The sequence below is a fragment of the Strigops habroptila genome, chromosome 3 (assembly GCF_004027225.2).
Source record: "Strigops habroptila isolate Jane chromosome 3, bStrHab1.2.pri, whole genome shotgun sequence".
Lineage (NCBI taxonomy): Eukaryota > Metazoa > Chordata > Aves > Psittaciformes > Psittacidae > Strigops > Strigops habroptila.
In genome coordinates, this window is record NC_044279.2 from 55,051,143 (window position 1) to 55,068,494 (window position 17,352).

A 17,352-nucleotide genomic window follows, 5' to 3' on the forward strand; every position below is an offset into this window, starting at 1 on the left:
ACTCTTCACTTATTAACAGGCATAAAACATATTGTGCCTCTCTCTACACACTGTTTTTATTTTAACATTACTGATTTTCAAACTTGACAGAGCCTTTAATAAGACATAATAGGGAAGCTGAATGTCAGTCCCAAGAGTCAGAAAAATACTCCATTTTAACCTGTCTGAAATGCAGTGAACAGCTTCAAGAAAGAAAATGAACAGACAGCACTACTTCTGTGTTAAGATACTTCTATTGTATCCGTATGAACCTTGAGTATACACAAGACATATACGCCCTCTGGAAGAGATATAAAGTCACTGATTTTAGAAGTCTGAATTTGATGATTTTTTTTTGTTTGTTTGTTTTGTTTAGGCTGCATTTATTTAGATGATAAACAGTATTCTGCCAATTCAATTTAGAAATAAACTGATTTCCTACCTTACCTGAAAAATACAGCTCTTAGTGATGTTGTTAATACAAGGAAGCTGGTGCATTGCTGGCCCGTACCAACCCCCTAATGGTGGGATTTATGGTGTCCTTTTATGTTATCTTGATGGGCAATATGATTTTCTGAATTTATCAATCCTCACAGTTTCTTCCCGATTTCTGCTTGACAGGAACACGTTGTGGGAAAAATAATTCCCATTTTTTACTTTTTCTGGCATCTCAAGCTACTTTTGACATTTCTTTTGATGGGTTCCATCTTTCACTGCCAGCAATATACTCTCCATGGCATCTTCTTACCTACACTTTCTCTCCTGTTGTATTTACTCCTCTCCATCATAACAATGGCTTTTTATTCTTTCTGTTTCCTTCCCCTTTACTGTTCTGCCACCTAAAAAGACCTACCAAAACCCAGAAACTTGTTTTGTTTAAAACAGTGGACTAAACACGGGCATCCAGGTTTATTTCCTGCACTGAAATTGATTTTCAAAACAGCTTATCTACTTCCTAGCGCTAAAAGCCCACCACTGATGTCAGATTTTAAAGTGAGCTCAGCAGCATCTAGTTCCTGCTTCAATTCTTATGAGCAGCTATTTGGAATCACTCAGGGCCGGTAGAGCTGAGCATTTGTGAAGTCCAGCCTTCTGTTCTACTGTCTAAATAGGACTTCACAGTTTTTGACATTCTGGCCCTAATCTTTCAGTGTCCCAGTATATCATATGAAAAGAAAAAAGGTATTTGTCTTCTCCCAACCCTTATCTTTGTATAAAAGGATTTTAGGATATACCTGACCAAATATTGTACTACACACAGCTTGTCTTGAATTTTAACCTGGAACTCTACTATATGACTCATTTAAGAATACTACGGTTACGTAATGTAATGTCATACATTATATTTACTATAATATTTTGCTCAGAAGAGGTTTGACATTTAAGACAGCTCAGTTTCAGGACTAAAATGTGCAAAGTCTGTTTGCATTAAGAAACCTTCTCCAAATGAAACCTAGTGAGGAAAAACTCCCACAGGCAGCAAGACTTCCTGGTGATTTAGTTAAAATCAGTCTCTCAATATCATGATTTTGTATGTTTGTTCAGCTGGTCATTTGGTTTTGCAGAAGTAATCTTAGCAGTCTGCAAAACGTGGTGAGTAAACAGTAATTTTAATACTTTGCTCTTTCCATTGCTTTCCATTTGAAGCTTTTAATGTGTTTTACAAACACAGCAAAGAGCTTCTCTTTTCATTTATAACAGAAGATACTACAAATGGGTGACCTCAGACGTGCCTGAGGACAAAGAGCGGCTCAGGTAGTTGCAACTAGCTCATTTCCAACTCTGCACTATGCCCATTCTTAAGGATAGATAAATCTGTTCACTCTTTTCATCCCATAACCTGAGAGTTTGATGACGGGCAGAGGCTACATGGGACCTACACATGTTCTCCTGTTATGCCCAAAAGAGTTTAAGAACAGTCTAATCTTAAGCACACCTTGTGACTTCTGGCAATGTCCTGTCATTAATCACAGGTGTGTTTGTAAAACACTGGTCCTACCAGGAGAGAAAAGGTACTATTAAACTCTTAGAAGGTGGAAAGTTTGACAGTTTAACTCTTAAAGTCTTTCTGATCTCCTTTCTCTATTCAAGTATTATCTAAGCATTTATTAGCCCATCCTAAGGAGATCTTGTGTCACAATATGTAACAGTCTAATGATTTCTGTTCTTCCTATCTTTTTTAAATGGCAGGGTTCCTCATGCACTTTTACTCCCCTCTTCCCCCTTCTCTCTACCATTCGTCTCTCTTGTCAGTGGAAAGCTGAAAATCACTGAACACATTAATAAGCTCCCAATTAGGACCAGTGCTCTACACAAAATGAAGGATATCTAACACATATCTAATGACAGCAAAGTCAAAAGCACATGGTGTTTATCCAGCAAATATAAAAAAAAAAAAGAAAAAAAAGAGAAAAAAAGAAAAATTGTGTTCAGCATCATCCAAGTGCCCTTGCATATACTCAGTCTGAAACATGGCGGTGGAGTTAAACATATGCTTAAATGCTTACTTTAACTGGAACCTATCGTTAGTTTTTCTGCTGTTACCAAACATGCCCATGCTTAAAGTTGACATAATTTCTCTTCAAGTACAGACCTTTTAGGTTAGCAGTTGTATCATTTACAAGACTACCCTGTCCTGGACTACTTATCTGTCTTCTGTCTACCACACTAATCTACTAAAAATGAATCACATTTCAAAAATAATCCTTTACCAGCATTGCTGTCAGATTCCATAAACCATCCTTCCATCTCGAACTAGCAGGAGGTAGTTTCAAAACAGACAAAAAGGAAGTGGCTCTTCATAACATGCATGTCAACCCCTGGGACTCCTTGCTAAATTGTAATGTGGATGCTTGGAGTTTGCTGGGCTCAGAGGGAGACCACGCAAGTTTACAGGATAGGAAGCCACTGTGGTTACTAAACAGAAAGAGACTATGTCTGGCTGTGTACATCTCTGGGATGGCTGAACACCAAGAGATTACTTAGTTGAAATATGATATACAATTTCCTTGTTCTTACACACTTCCTTAGGCATTTGGTTTTGGCCAGTGCTGAGGACAGGTGACAGTCTGAGTGGCTGGACAATCCACCCGCTGCTGGACGGGTCCTGGGTCTAAGCTCATGTGCTCATCCTTAAGCTCAGATGTTCCTGCTCTTCCTAAAGGGAACTCCTACTCCTTGCACACTGATGTTTGAATGAATGATCAGGAATAGTTAAAGAAAATATTAAATATTACAAACTGAGGCTTAATCAAAGCCTGCTTCAGCACACTGTCTCAAACTGAGCAAAAATATTTCAGCATTTTTCAGTTTTCCTGTTTTAAGGAAAAAAAAAACCTGTCAATTTTTTTCAGGTCCGCCCAAAACTGAATAGCTCCAGATACAGTTTTAGAATGATAGAGTTTTCATGAATTTTTAATGCAGTTCACTTTTATAGTCAAAATTAAATTTCAGACAAAAAGTTAATGACATTCAACAAAACCAAAACTGCTTTATTGATTACCTCAAGTTTTACCCCCCAGTTACCAAGTTTAACGACTTCAAATTCAATGTGACCAGCAGTACAGATGTCCCTTGGTATTCTTAGCTAAGGCATGGAGCAAAAATGATTGAATCTGTGAGAAACACTCTTTTGCTTTTACCCAATTCCTATCTATTCCTATCGAAATCAGATGTAAGAAGAAATTCCACCAGAAAAGTTTTTCTCATCTCCCTGCCAACTGATTCTGCAGACTCAGCTAAATCACAGACTTCCATGCACTTCGCTGAACAGATCCTCCTAATCACTCTTTACAGGATATGAGAACAGAATTAGAAAAGGGGCGGGGGACGCGATTAAAGTAACACAGAAACTTCACAGATATGTATGTGCCACTTAATGCTTTGCGAGCAGCCAAGTATTTATTTTCATCTTTTGGGTGGAAATTTTAAGATGCTGAATCTTGAAATGGATTATAATTGTGCCAACTGAAATTTCATCCAAATAGACTTGGCAATCAATTCCACTACTTACAAATCATAAGAAACGCTTTGGCTGCAGCGTAGCACAAAGGATGTAGTTACTTGGAAACATGCTTTCAGTTTCAGGAATGAAAGGCAAATTTTAACATATTAAGAGAACTACCGCATTGTTTAGATTGAAGGCGAGAATTTTGCCTCCTTGTCTTTATTCTAAGCAATGCAGCAGCTTCCTTAAAATGCTGAAAATTGCCTTGCATTACCAAACTTGAAAGCATATTTATGCGATTTTAGCTAGGTGGGATTACCATCAAGGTGCATGGTCTCCACACACCATTGGAGGTTCAGAGTCATTGTAATTGTAGTTTCTTTGGGGGTTTTTTTGGTTTTTTTTTAAGTGTAGTGAGAGAAAAATCAAGCCCCTTGAAGGTCTGGGATCTAACCCATCTTTACATCATTTTGAATAGTAATTTTCCTGTGGCATAAATCTATCCTCCCACTATCCACAAAAGGCTACTGGGATCTGTCCAGTGATCCCCCTCCTTTTCCCCTAGCATACTTCTTCATGATGATCTCATTCTCCACTCATATAGCTTCACATACCATCTGTAGGCCGATAACTCATAAATCTGCCCCTTCTTTCATGGCTTGTCTCATTTAATCTCATCCTATCTCATGTCTCTTCTTGGGTGTTTTGTTGTCAGTTATGAGTCATTATAACTCAGGCTTAATTCACATCTGAAACCCTCTTCCCTCCCCACACTACTGTTCAGTACATGCAACTTAGGTCCAATCAATGCCCTGCCTCCAGGAAAGAAAAAAAGGGGGAAAAAAAGATCAATTCATGCTTTTGAACATTATCAAGGAAACCAAACTTTTAGACCACAAGTTCAGGAACTTCCAACATGAAGGCTATCAATTAAATCATCATCATGTCTTACTGTCTTCTTTTCTTCCTCCTCAGTGTCTTCACTACATTTAGATTTTACAGCTGACGTTCAACTAACGACTGCTACCTAGTCTGCATTTTGCAGTAGGAGCTGCTCATGCCTGGGCTGTGTAATAGGTGCAAAGCTGTAATTTTGAAACAAAGGCATCTGAACATCACCGTTAGCTTAATAGCACCCAGACATCACTGTCACCACTCAACTCTGAATCAATGTCCAAAAAAAGTAACTGATACTCCTGCACTTTCTGAAACCATTGCCTTGGTTACAAAATGCAGCAAACTGGAATGAAAGAACTGGTTAACACAATTAACTGGAACAATCCTGTATCGCATTCTCTATTAGTATTTTGATGCTAATTCTTCCTATACTCAATGCAGAGTGGTTTGGAATGAGACGGACTAGGATTTTGAGACTTTCTCAAAGTTTTCCCATTAGATAAAGTTCCTTTTAAAATACCATCATATTCTAGAAAGACTGTGATAATGTACTGATTTGAAATTTTTCAGTTTCCAAAACTGCACAAAATTTATCAAATAGAAGTACCCCTTCTCCTCCTTTGAAAACCAAAGCGGACTAAAACCTGCATCTCTCGAATACAGCACCTCTTGTAAGTAGCTTTGTAACATTCTAACTGTAATTTATTTATAAAATAGTGTATTGGGGTAGTGTTAGAAACATGAAAGATTTGAAATGAGTATTAAATGTAATTTTTTCTGCAAAGAGGAAAAGAAGTCTTCCTTTCTAAAGTAGCTTGTTACTTGTAGTTATTCAAATCATATATAGTTCGAAATTTCTAAGGGAAAATCTGACTTCTAGATTTTTCTTATTTTGAGAGAATTAGAAGTACTGGAATGATCACAACCTGAAATTCATAGTTAAGCCTATTTTCGCATGAGTTTTTAGAACATTAAGTGAGGTCAGTAATTCATATCCAAAATACTAAATGTTTCATTTGACCACCACCTTTGGGTACAGAATTAGTACTTTATTTCAGGTTATAGAATGTGCTCAGGCACTATTCTTCCTATCTACTGTCAATAAAATTTGTGTAAGGCTCATGTCTCTCATCTTAGAGAGTTAATTCTTCTGAAGGAACTGCATAACTGAGTAGTTAAACACTTTAAATCTTGAGTGTACTTATTTTCAAAAAGGCTTAGAAGTTAAAATGCATTAGATACAATTAATCTTCTTCAGGAAAATAGTATCACTCTTCAAAGTTGAAGAGAAACCTTTTCTAAATCTACATTAGGAGATTCTGATAGCAGTTTCCTGTTCTTACAGAGAAAACTCCAAAGAGAGACTGAAGATGTTTTGAAGGCAAATGATTTGACTCAAGGTTCAAAAAAAACTCAGAAGAAAATCAAGTGTTTTCACTGCTGACTTTACATTTTGAGACGCTGCTGCTAACAACTATGTGCATTAGAGGACCAATGTTACCAAAAAACCAGCCAATGAAGACAAAATACCGAAATGAAAAGTACTAATAATGCTACACCATCATTCACTGGTCCCAGGTGTTACATCTGTATTATGTGTAGTAAAACCTGGTGCTGTGGGATTTAATATCAATTTTGCGTACGAGTTATCTGAGGTTCATTCATATGAAGCAACCTGCATGAAGTCAAAGCAGCAGTTTGGTAGCAAAACCCAAAAGAGTACATCAATACTGTCTATGAACACACTGCCAAAACCACAGCAATGCACACATAATAAAATATGAACTTGAATAAATATCTGGAAGCTGATACAGTGTGTAGTTCAGAAATTAAAATAATATTCAGAGTGACTTTGTTTACTCATACTTGCTTTTCAGACAGTCACATATGGTGTAACACCTAACAGGAGTGATTTTTCACATATTAGTGACGTAACTGTTAAATATATACCCTGAGGAGGTACCTCTGCTTTTGTGCTTTTGTTTAAAGTACCTAGTTATGAACACTAGTTTGCAATGTTAATTATAACAATTTAATCATTGTAACAACATTAACATAAGATTGTAATGACTATACAAGTAAAATGTTTTATCTGAATGTACTTTGTATTGATGCATTCTACAAACAAAACTCTCACCTTTATGCCTGTTAGCAATCCCATTTGCTTCACTGAATTAATCAGCTATAAAGGGTCTTACTTGTGTACAGTCAATACTCTACACTTCTATCAAAATACAAAAATGTATGTAATTACTTGTTGCTGTTATCAGTTTGCACATCTATAGCATGTCTGTCATTACCTGCTCACAAGGAGCTTTGAAAAGTAATCACACAATTGTTCTCCTTGCTTCAGAGACACATAACAGACTAAACAGACCTGTATTAGTTTTCCCAGTATGTACTCATAAAACAAAAATCTATTTTCCTATAATTTAGAAATTTACAACCTTTCTCTAGATTGCCCTTGCTATCAAACTAGAAAGTCTCATTTCTGCACCTGGAAGAACTGCAAATGCCCTACTTCCTGTCATCTGTATACAGGACATATACACTATTTAAATCTCGCTAAAATCTTTGAGACCTGGCAAGAGGTACACAGGATCTTCTGTCATGTCTTGGAACCAAAATGAATTATACCCTCACTGTAGGCCTAACCCAGGGCTTACATGGTTCCCCAGATCTAATTTCTGAGGCCACTGGGAATTTTATAGTGCCTTAGCCAGTAGTAGAGGGCCATTCACTCTGCTCTGTATCAAGCAGAATACACTTTCTCCACTGTTCCTCAGGTGGCTGTCAACGGTCTGGGTAGTAACAGTAAAATCTGACTTAGCTAACATGTGATGGAACATCCAGAAGCATCAATTGTGTTGAATTCTGACATGCAACTCTGACATACTACCTTTTCAACCCTAGATTTATCTTTAATTTGCATGGTGGCATTCTGACTAAACAGCTTTAACCCATTTTGTGACTTTTTCATTTATTTTATGTCATTTTCTCACCTCTTTGTGCGAGTTAACAAGAACATTTTCCTTCAAGTGCATGAACTGCAGAGCACCCCACATCGTGCACCAATTACTGGTAGACGTAACAAAAGCACAAATACCTGAACACCTTGCAGATTTGTCTCAAATGTCTTCTCTTTGTATTCTGAGTTCCTTTTGGAGTTTAATGCTTCACCTCTTTAGGGGCAGCCTGAGACAGATACACTGTAACAGCAGAAGAAAAGGCTATCTGAGTATGAATTTAGTCAGAAAATGCAGAATAAACATAGCAAAAGCCAAAACATCATAAAATAAACATTTAAGTACTGTTACCCCCTACAGTCTGTTATACTGATAAATGTGACATATCATGTAGAGCAGATAAAAAAGAAACAGTAAACAAACCATGTCATTTCACAGAAAAGGATGGAAAACATTTGCACTGTTCCTTTAAGCAGTGGTTTTGAACTTTCTGAACTGAGCCACACTCAAGACTATTGGCAATGCTCAAAGCTTTGCTGCATTTAGTGGTTTCATTGCCAACCTCTCCCTTCTCCTCTTCTTCAGCTGAACCAGAAAAGCATATTAGCTTGAGTGCAACATCCCCATTACAATATACAGACACCTCACTGGCTTGGGAATACTCACCCAGAGTATACATTTTATAGGAAAACTACACTCAAAACCTAATGAAAACTTTCCGTCTGTTGGTTACTCAGGAATTGGGAGAATGAGAAACAAACCATTTGTTACACACTGAGACCAGATCGTCTGCCACATCAACTGGCATAGCTTGCATTGAGTAGAGTGATGCTGGGCCGGTTCACACAAGCAGAGAATTTGGTCACTGCTTATGCAAAAATCTCTGTGAAATATGTCTAAATTCATCAGACTAAACACCAGAGAACCCTTTTTTCTCCAGGCCAGTAAGAAAACATTTGTTCTATTTTTGAGTCAGTTCACTGACATAAAGGTAAATCAACATACACACACAAATATTGCAACTTCACGTGGATCTGGATGAAAATGAAAACGTTACAGAATGTCCAAAGTATACCTCAGTTCAGTATTTTCCTTGATTCTGCTCATCTTTCAAAAATCCAAACCAAAAGCTGCCTTCCCATTTAACATCCTAAGACCTCAGGCCACTGTGAGCTTTTCTTTGGCTGAAGCAAAAGAAAATTTTGAACACCAAGTAAGATGCGTTCTCCTTCTCACTGCTTCTTCAAAATCCTGCTAGCCTATGGTACGGAGTACACAGTGGACATACCTGGTGCAAGACTGAAACTCTCTGTCACTGGAGGTCATCTGGCTAGTCCAGTTACCACAGGTGTTGTAACTGCTAGTCTGGCTGTGTCAATTTACCTAATCAGTAGTTACTGCTGACATGCTGTCTCAATTTAAGGTTCATGCTTGTCTTCAGAAGTAACAATCAGTATGATCTGAGTTTTAATACACCTTACTCTCGCATCTACTGCAAGTGATTACACTGTTAAAAAAGATACATATTCCGAATTACAATTAGTAGCGTGCACAATACTTAGTTTCTTCTACCTCCGAAAACATCTATATGAATCTTAGTGGTCATCAATGATAGCAGCCCTACCAACTAGGCTTTGTCACAGGCCCATGACAGGCACAAGTCCAAGCCTCCACTACCCTCTGCTTCTTCAGGTCTCTACTTCTCCTTATTGTTAGATACTGATTACAGCACATGGTAGATTGATGTGTTACGTGGTCAAAGGTCACACAGCAGCATACAGGTCTAATTCAAATCCAGTTCCAGTAGCAGAAGACTGATACGCTAGTTCCCAGTTTCAAATGCTTCTGTTTGCTAAGTTTTGCCTTCCTGGTAGCATCAGAATCTACACGTTCATTTCAAATGGGTTCTAAAATGCATCTACTGTTCATGTAAAGTACTTCCCATAAAGGTATTCTTTCATTAAATATTGCTGACCTTGGATCTCTCATGAATATTGATGCAAACCTGAAATTTTCAAAACTTGGGGCAATGTGATTTTAGAAGATGCAGTCTTCCCTAACAGCAATTTCTGAAGATGTTAGGTACCTTTGAAGATTCCTGAAAATAACCACCCCAAATCACTCATTATTTTCCAATCTTCAGGCAAGATAGATTGTGAAAAATGATAAAGTAGCCAGTATTTGGAAGAGATCAGATAATTTCCACATCAGTAACATCGCATAGAGTTCAAAACTATGTCCTTTCCTGCTAGCCAAATTCTGCCATTAGCAGCAAGAATATGATTTCACGAAAGTAAACTGTAAGGCTAGAGTGGAAAAAGATAAAGAAAACTCTGTGCACTGAGTAACTGCAGGGAGTCTAAAGCTGAGAATCTAATAATTAGTCTTATCTCTATCAAGGTGCAACAGAATAAGCTGAGAAGTGCACAAATGCCTGACAAGGCCCTACGGCTCCTCACAGCTGCAGAGAAGCCCATTGTTCTGGAGGATTTTAAGGACGATCTCCTGCGGGGAGAACATCAGAAATTTCTTTTTCCTGCCATGTTGCTGATGCGGGTATCTGGAAGGTACATTTACCTACACACTCTTCCCTTCATACAAGCCACCACAATGCTGGAGGTTCACTGTTGGGTTCCCCTTTACATGGCTGCTCAGGCACAGCAAGCAGTAGGTGCACAAAGAACAGCCTCTGGGGCAGTCAAACTCCTGCTGTCTTGTGGTGGGAAAGCCCAAGGGAAAACTCACTGTAAAGGGAAAGATGTCTTCCTTGAAGTTCTTACATTTCTGCCTTGCACAAGACTTACTCAGTGTGCTTTAGCTCACTAATGCAAATATTTAGATTTTGAGATTTGTCAGTGATTATTACACATTTAAACAGGAGCTGACACTTCACTTTCCAAACTGAAGTTTGGAAACACCCAGGAAAAAAAAAGTGGTGCCTCCTTCCCTGTGCTGTAATACACATTCACACAAAATACCAGCAGGTAGGAATGCAGTCACAGACTTCATGTTCATCTGGTTTCTCAGGATGATGTGCAAGTGCCTGAGTAACAACTCTACAGGACTCTTTCAAAACAGGGTGGTTTCTCTCTGAAATGTGCAAATTATATGGCACCAAATTGATAGGGGTCATGTATCTCTATCTGTAAAATTTGAGTTTCTTTATCCTTCTGTTTTAAAACATGGTGGTAACCAGAATAGACATAAGATTGCTTCTTCCTAATGTTCACAGTTTTTCCCCCTTTCCATCAATGTTTTGCTGAATAAGTAGGGCAAATGCTTCAACAGTGAGTCCTGACTGCATTGGCTTGCGCAGCCATTACGTCAGCTTTCTACAGACAGCAAATTCTTGTTTGATGGGCCGTCCTTTCAACTGTTTGGAGAAATTAGGAGTGTTTCAGCAATCCTTATTACAGCTATTTGCTACGACCAACCACTTTATATTGTCTGAAGAAAATGATCAAAGAATTAGTTACACTAAACCCAAAAGGGAATGTACACATTTTACATTTGCATGGTACTACGGACTCACAGCTTTTTTCTACTCTGTCAGAAACTGCATCACAGGTCTTTTGCAAATTCCCATTGAAAGCAAGTAGAATTTTGTCACTGGCTTCAAGTAGAGCAGGAACAGCTTTCGAGTTATTTTGACGTGCGGCAAACAGTATCTTTTTCCTTGGGCAGCATAAAATACTGGACTTGGGATATAAAAATCCAAGTTTGACTACAAAAAAGGACCCAAAGCTTCTATTTTTAATGCCCCAGCCCTTTTAATGCCTACAGGCCTCCAGTCAGCTGCACTACTTTAATAGAACAGCAGTGGAAGAGAAACTGGAAAAAACACCGTAACTGAAATATAAGCAAATGACCTAATCTACAACATGGATCTGTAGCAAGCCTGATTCCACTGCCAGTGAAGTCCAAAACAAGTTTCGTCTTCAAAGAAAGAAGCAGCAGATCTTTACTTCGTATAATAAAGCTTAAGCAGTTTGCAGTTTTGTATGGTTAAAACATATTGACCATGGTCAAGTGACAGGTTATGACGTGATTTTTTTCTCTTTTCCCAAGTTTCCTAAAGCTCTCACAAGGTCCAGAGCCTTCTTTTTATGTTTTCTGAGAGACAAAAAAGAAACAAGGACAGAGGGGAAGTAAATGAGAGGTTTGGGTTACTCTACATCTTCCTTTCTCAGGCAGATGACAAATGCTGTTATTCTTACCTCATGATTTACTTTTATTACATGGGAAGTTGTTGAAGCTTTCAAGTCTAACTTAATTCACCCCAACAACAACTCACAAAGGAAAATCAGACCTCTGTTTAGATAGCCTGCAAAAAAGTATTACTGGCAGGCTGAAGCACACAGACAAAAGTGAATACCTTTATTTGTTTCATGATCTGTATAAACCCTTTGCAGCCTCTAGTGCACATTTATGCGCACTCTGAAAATCCAACACTGATATTTATACTAGACTGGGTGATGAAATCCACAAGGAATACTATTTAAAAAGAAATTCTGACCCATAAAATGACTATCACGTGCCATAGATCTGTTCTCTGCCAAAACCAACTGGCCCAAGTCTGCCATCATGTGTCCCATCTGCCTTTCCAGTGATCCTGTACCGGCAACCTCATGCAGACAAATGACCTGAGGAGCTTGTTCCAGGAAGGGCCTCTAACACGGCATGCGGAGAGGGCAGATGGGATTTGCAGCAAGCCACAGCTTGATCATCCTGAGAAAACGCCACTCCTTATCCAGCCCCTTGCCTGTAATATCACACATAGAAGGAACCAACTATAGACATTTGTTTCCAGTGCATAACACAGAATAACAGTCCTGCCTTACCTCACAGGGTAGAGCAATGGTTGAAATGAGTAAGGCTTTAAAGGCTATGAAAAACTCAAATGCTACATGAATAACATCCAAGAGCCACAGGCAGTCTTATTAATGCTGAATGCAATGATGATGATGATTTGAAAAAGCCCAACTTAGTATTTAGAATCTGACTTGAAGGGATTCAGGACGTGACTGGAGAGTTTATGTTATAAGATGCACCTTACAATAACCCAATTGAGTTCAATGAGACTGCCTATATCGAATCCTTATTGCTATTTTTATTTCCACAGTGAACTGCACTACCAAAAATACCGATGAGATGGCCACAAATAAAACATGCTAGCAAAAATTATACAGAAATAGTTTTAGTCCTACAAAATGCCTATGCTGCCCTGGCATGTTCCATCAAGAAACAGTTCACAAGATTCTGACTTAAAGGTCACACTTCTTACTTACATGTACAGAAAACAGGACTTAGGATGAATGGTCAGTATTTTAAATACAGGGGACTGAGACATGGGAGAATAATAATGGTCACTCGCTCCTGAGAAATAGTGCAAAAGACTATCCAAATTAAATAAGCAATTTGTGAACTATTATGCATAGAAATTTTTTTTCCAGTTAAATATTTCTTTCCTAATCCTTTTAGGACTAGAGTATCATTAGTCTAATTCAAGACTATGTGCCTTATTTCCTCCTTCCTCCTCAGAACAAGGCCATACCAATCACTGTGTGTTGATCTTGCAAATCAGTTTCTCCGAAGGACTTGCTTTCTCAGCAGCTGTATGCTGGCTTCATCATGGAGCTGAAGTCAGCTGCTCTGGTACTTGCCACTAGAATGCAGAATGTCAATCACTTACACTACTCATGAGAATTAGCACAACACAAGTCTAATTAGAAACTAAACACTGTGTTATCTGCAATGATTTGGAGATGGAGTAAGTTGATGCATGTTTTAGGAACCTTTCTTGCTGCACAGTAGTTCATGATAACGCCCACCTCACAGCTCATTAGCGAATCAAAATATTATACTGTATAAACACTACTTTGCTCTTTTACATTTTACAGAAGCCCCAGGTCTCAGAAGCCTCCATTACAGAGTGTATGTGATTTAGTTATATTGGAACATTGTAGGAAATGGAAAGCAGCCCCGACTGTCCAAAAACAGCAAAATGGAAGCCAATATACTGTATACTTTGGTCTTCTCTATAGAAATAGTCCCAACCAGCCTCAAGGCATTTCAAACTGAACTACATATTGGCAGAACACAAAGAAACTATATACTGTATGACACTGCACATGAATTCTCAGTACTTCTGCTGCTGGATTTATTTCTTTCTCTTGCTCTTTTCCACAGAAAACAATGTAACCCACTATAAATCTAGATGGCACTACTGCAAGGTTCAACTAGAAATCCAAATGCAAGGAGGGGGAAATCTGGCAAAGAACTGAAATCAAAGATGTAAATGTTCAACAGCAGAGAAGGACATGAAAGGATATGCAGCTGTTTTGCTGCATGGTTTCTCAGAATGGGAATTGGAGAGCACAAACGTAGACCACGTTCTCACTTCTAGCTGAGATAAACATTTACAAGCTATTCATTTTAAACAGGAAGACATAACATTAGGACACGACCTTTAATTTCACTGAGTCTGTGAAGGCAAACCACCACAGCTCTACTGCAATGCAGTTAAACATCCAGGAAGAGATGCGTACTATTCCACTGCTTTGTTATTACAGGTGTACTTGATTTTAGATTCAACGAGGAAGGTGCAATTTTATGGCCATGTGGAAAAATCTTTAAAATGCTTGCGGGTGGATGTCTAATGATGCCAGACTGGTGTTGCAAAACATAATATGAAGAGAAAGCATCGAAGAAACTGTCTACCTGCCAATGAAGGAGCATTTAGGTAAATAATACTAAACCATACATGCACAGATCTGATGTCATTACACTATTATTACAGATGTGCACTCTGCTTTTGTTCTTTTAAAAGGGTGCCATTCTGATGTGTTATCATTAGCTTTCTAGCTGAAAGCCGATAGAACTTGAAAGACATCAACAAAAGATAGTGGAAGATTAATTTACAGAGAAAATCTGCAAATTTTGAAAAGCTGCAATCTACCTGTAGCATCAAAGATGAAACACATTTCTTGTTTGTGTAACATTCACCACATTTCCCATACAGAAATATGTGCAGATGATTTTTTACTGTATCTAAGATGTCACATGTATTAACAGGCAAGTATATATTTATAGCATTTTCTTACAAAAATCAAAGAAGGTCAAAGGCCAAAAGGTGACAAGTTTGGACTTTTGCATCCCAACCTGAGACACCTTATAGGTGGATTCCCTGCGCAGAGCTGAATGCTTTGAAATCTTCGTAAGGGGTATCGGCAAGGTCTCCAATTTAGTTCTCCAACACTGACATTTCCAGAATTACTCGCAATTTTTAAACCTTGGCTTTTTTAAAAAACTTACGTTTTAAAAAAAGTTTTGTAATATCCATACATTCCATGATAGAATTTGGTAATTCTGTAGTAAAAAAAATATTGTACACATATATTGAGAGCAAAATTCTTCACCATTGTACAATTGGCTTCTCGTAACTAAAGGCCTTAAAGAGACCCTCTGCTTCAGCTTTCCACCAGGAGAAGACTGAAGATCCCTTCAAGAGGTTTATTTTAGGCTTAGAAAACAGTTCCAACACAGGCTGTAACAGAGTACCAAAGCTCTGGAACACGCAATTCTGAAAGCTTAAGATTCTTTTTTTAAAGAGGCACTAAACACGACCATGACTTAGAAATCCGAACTAACTATACCAAACTAGAAAAAGTCTTTTGCATTACTCAATAACCTAATAACCTGGCAAAATACCAATGCCGGGGTTTTGTTTGGGGTTTTTTTTTGGTGGGTTTTTTTTGTTTGTTTGGGTTTTTTTGTTGTGGGTTTTTTTTTTTAAAATACTACTTATTGAAAGGCAAGTGTAATATTTCCTAGGAGAGCAATACACGGTGCTTTGTAAGGTTCTATAATTTTCAGATAGGTCACTCATATAAACATGATTTATTTTTTTCAGGCATCAAAGAACACTTACGAATGGTATTTTATATTTCTCGTCTTCTACCTGAAATGTCTGCATGCTCAACAAACACTAACAAAGAGACCTTTCACAAGGTAACAGCGTATTACGTGATGGTGAAAGGAAGGTACAGGGAGAGAAGCGACCTAGAGAGGCAGTGCAGGAAGGCTGTGGCACAGCTGAGAGCTGAGCCCTTGCTGCCCTGGCCCAAGCCCTCTGCTTTAAGCACAAGGTCCATTTCCCTGGTTGGAAGAAGCACGTAGGAGGTGTGAGAGAGAAGTCTTCTACCCTACTTTTAGGAGAACAACTGTTTGAAATCTTATGAAGAGCAAACCAAGTTCAGCTGTTAACAGGTTTGGTTGCTAATCTAAAACTTGACAAGCTGGTTGAGAATCAGGAATATGTTTTAGAGGACCTGGATGGCACCTCACTGAAAGCTGGGGTAACCTTAAGTAAAACTCAGTTTTACACAATTCCAAGCAGGCACAGGAATTACCTGAAAGCTTCTAGAATTTTTCAGTTGACTTCCAACTGAGAACATGCTATAACTGAAATTATCTAGCTTGCCATATCCTACCTATGAACATTTGAAGACAGTATGTTCCTTTGACCCGGGTCTATTAAGGGACAAAAAGAAGACAAGAATCCAAATTTAAAGCAACACTCAAGTACTAGGAACCTGTCTGTAAGCATTATGACAGCAAATATATCAGCATTAATTTATGACTAAAAATTCAGGAAAAAGTAACGTGAAAAGGAGGAAAAAAAAAAAAAAGACTTTGGAAAACACATAAAAGTCACCAGGTTTGCCTTACTCTAATGAAAGAATGGTCCTGGCTGGTATTTCCAGGCTCTGTAACAGCACTGGCATGTCTGATTTTGCTGTAAAACTCTGATTTTCTTTTTATTTCATGAAATCTTCTATCCTTGGTTAAAAGTGGGGGTTTTTAATACGACATTCACCTTCTATTTATACGAAGATGAAAATTATCTACCTTGAGATAGAATAGTTTTATGAATAGGGCCCAGAAACTTAAAAAGAGGGGGTCTGGTTTGTACAGAAAAACTATTTGCAGTTTAACAAAACACAAGGATCTTGTTGCAAGCTGAATAATGTTAGATGTTTTCCTTTTAGTTCTATGACTGCTTTCAGGTTACAAGCATTGTGAGCTGTTTTTTCTGAAAATTAATGGCTACAGATCCAGGCCAGTGCGGCAAGGTGAAAAGCAGCACAGGGCAGGACTGAGTAATGAGAATTTCAGTTAAGCCTCGAAACACATTAATAAAAACAACATCTTAAAATATATGTACATACATACATAACACATCTATGTATGGTTTAGATAGTTCTGTATTTCTGGTAATAACTGTGGTTATTGCACGGAGAACAGTAATTTGTCCAAACCCAACCATAAATAATTAAGGCCAGGATTTTGAAATCGGATCTGTGTGGGTGGATTTTTGCACCCCCGCGGATTCAATGGCAGGATCAAAGCCTAGGAAAGCCAGAAATACACTCAGAATCTGCATATTGCTCAAGTACAGCACCTGGCATTTCCAGTGCGGGGAAGGGTCTGTTTTCACCACCACCCTCCCACCCGAATGCCTGACAAACAAACACTTTCAAAGCAGCAAACAATCATATTCTT

At 38.2% G+C, this 17,352-nt stretch overlaps 1 protein-coding gene across 11 annotated transcripts in view; it reads right to left on the minus strand.

Annotated features, from left to right (window-relative positions):
- Positions 1–17,352, minus strand: part of PPARA (peroxisome proliferator activated receptor alpha) — a 207,920-nt gene that overhangs the window by 132,314 nt on the left and 58,254 nt on the right. For all 11 annotated transcript variants that reach the window (XM_030480535.1, XM_030480517.1, XM_030480523.1 and 8 more), the window contains one exon: positions 7,929–8,031. The gene's annotated coding sequence lies outside the window, so the exon portion shown is untranslated. The remainder of the gene's footprint in view (positions 1–7,928; positions 8,032–17,352) is intronic.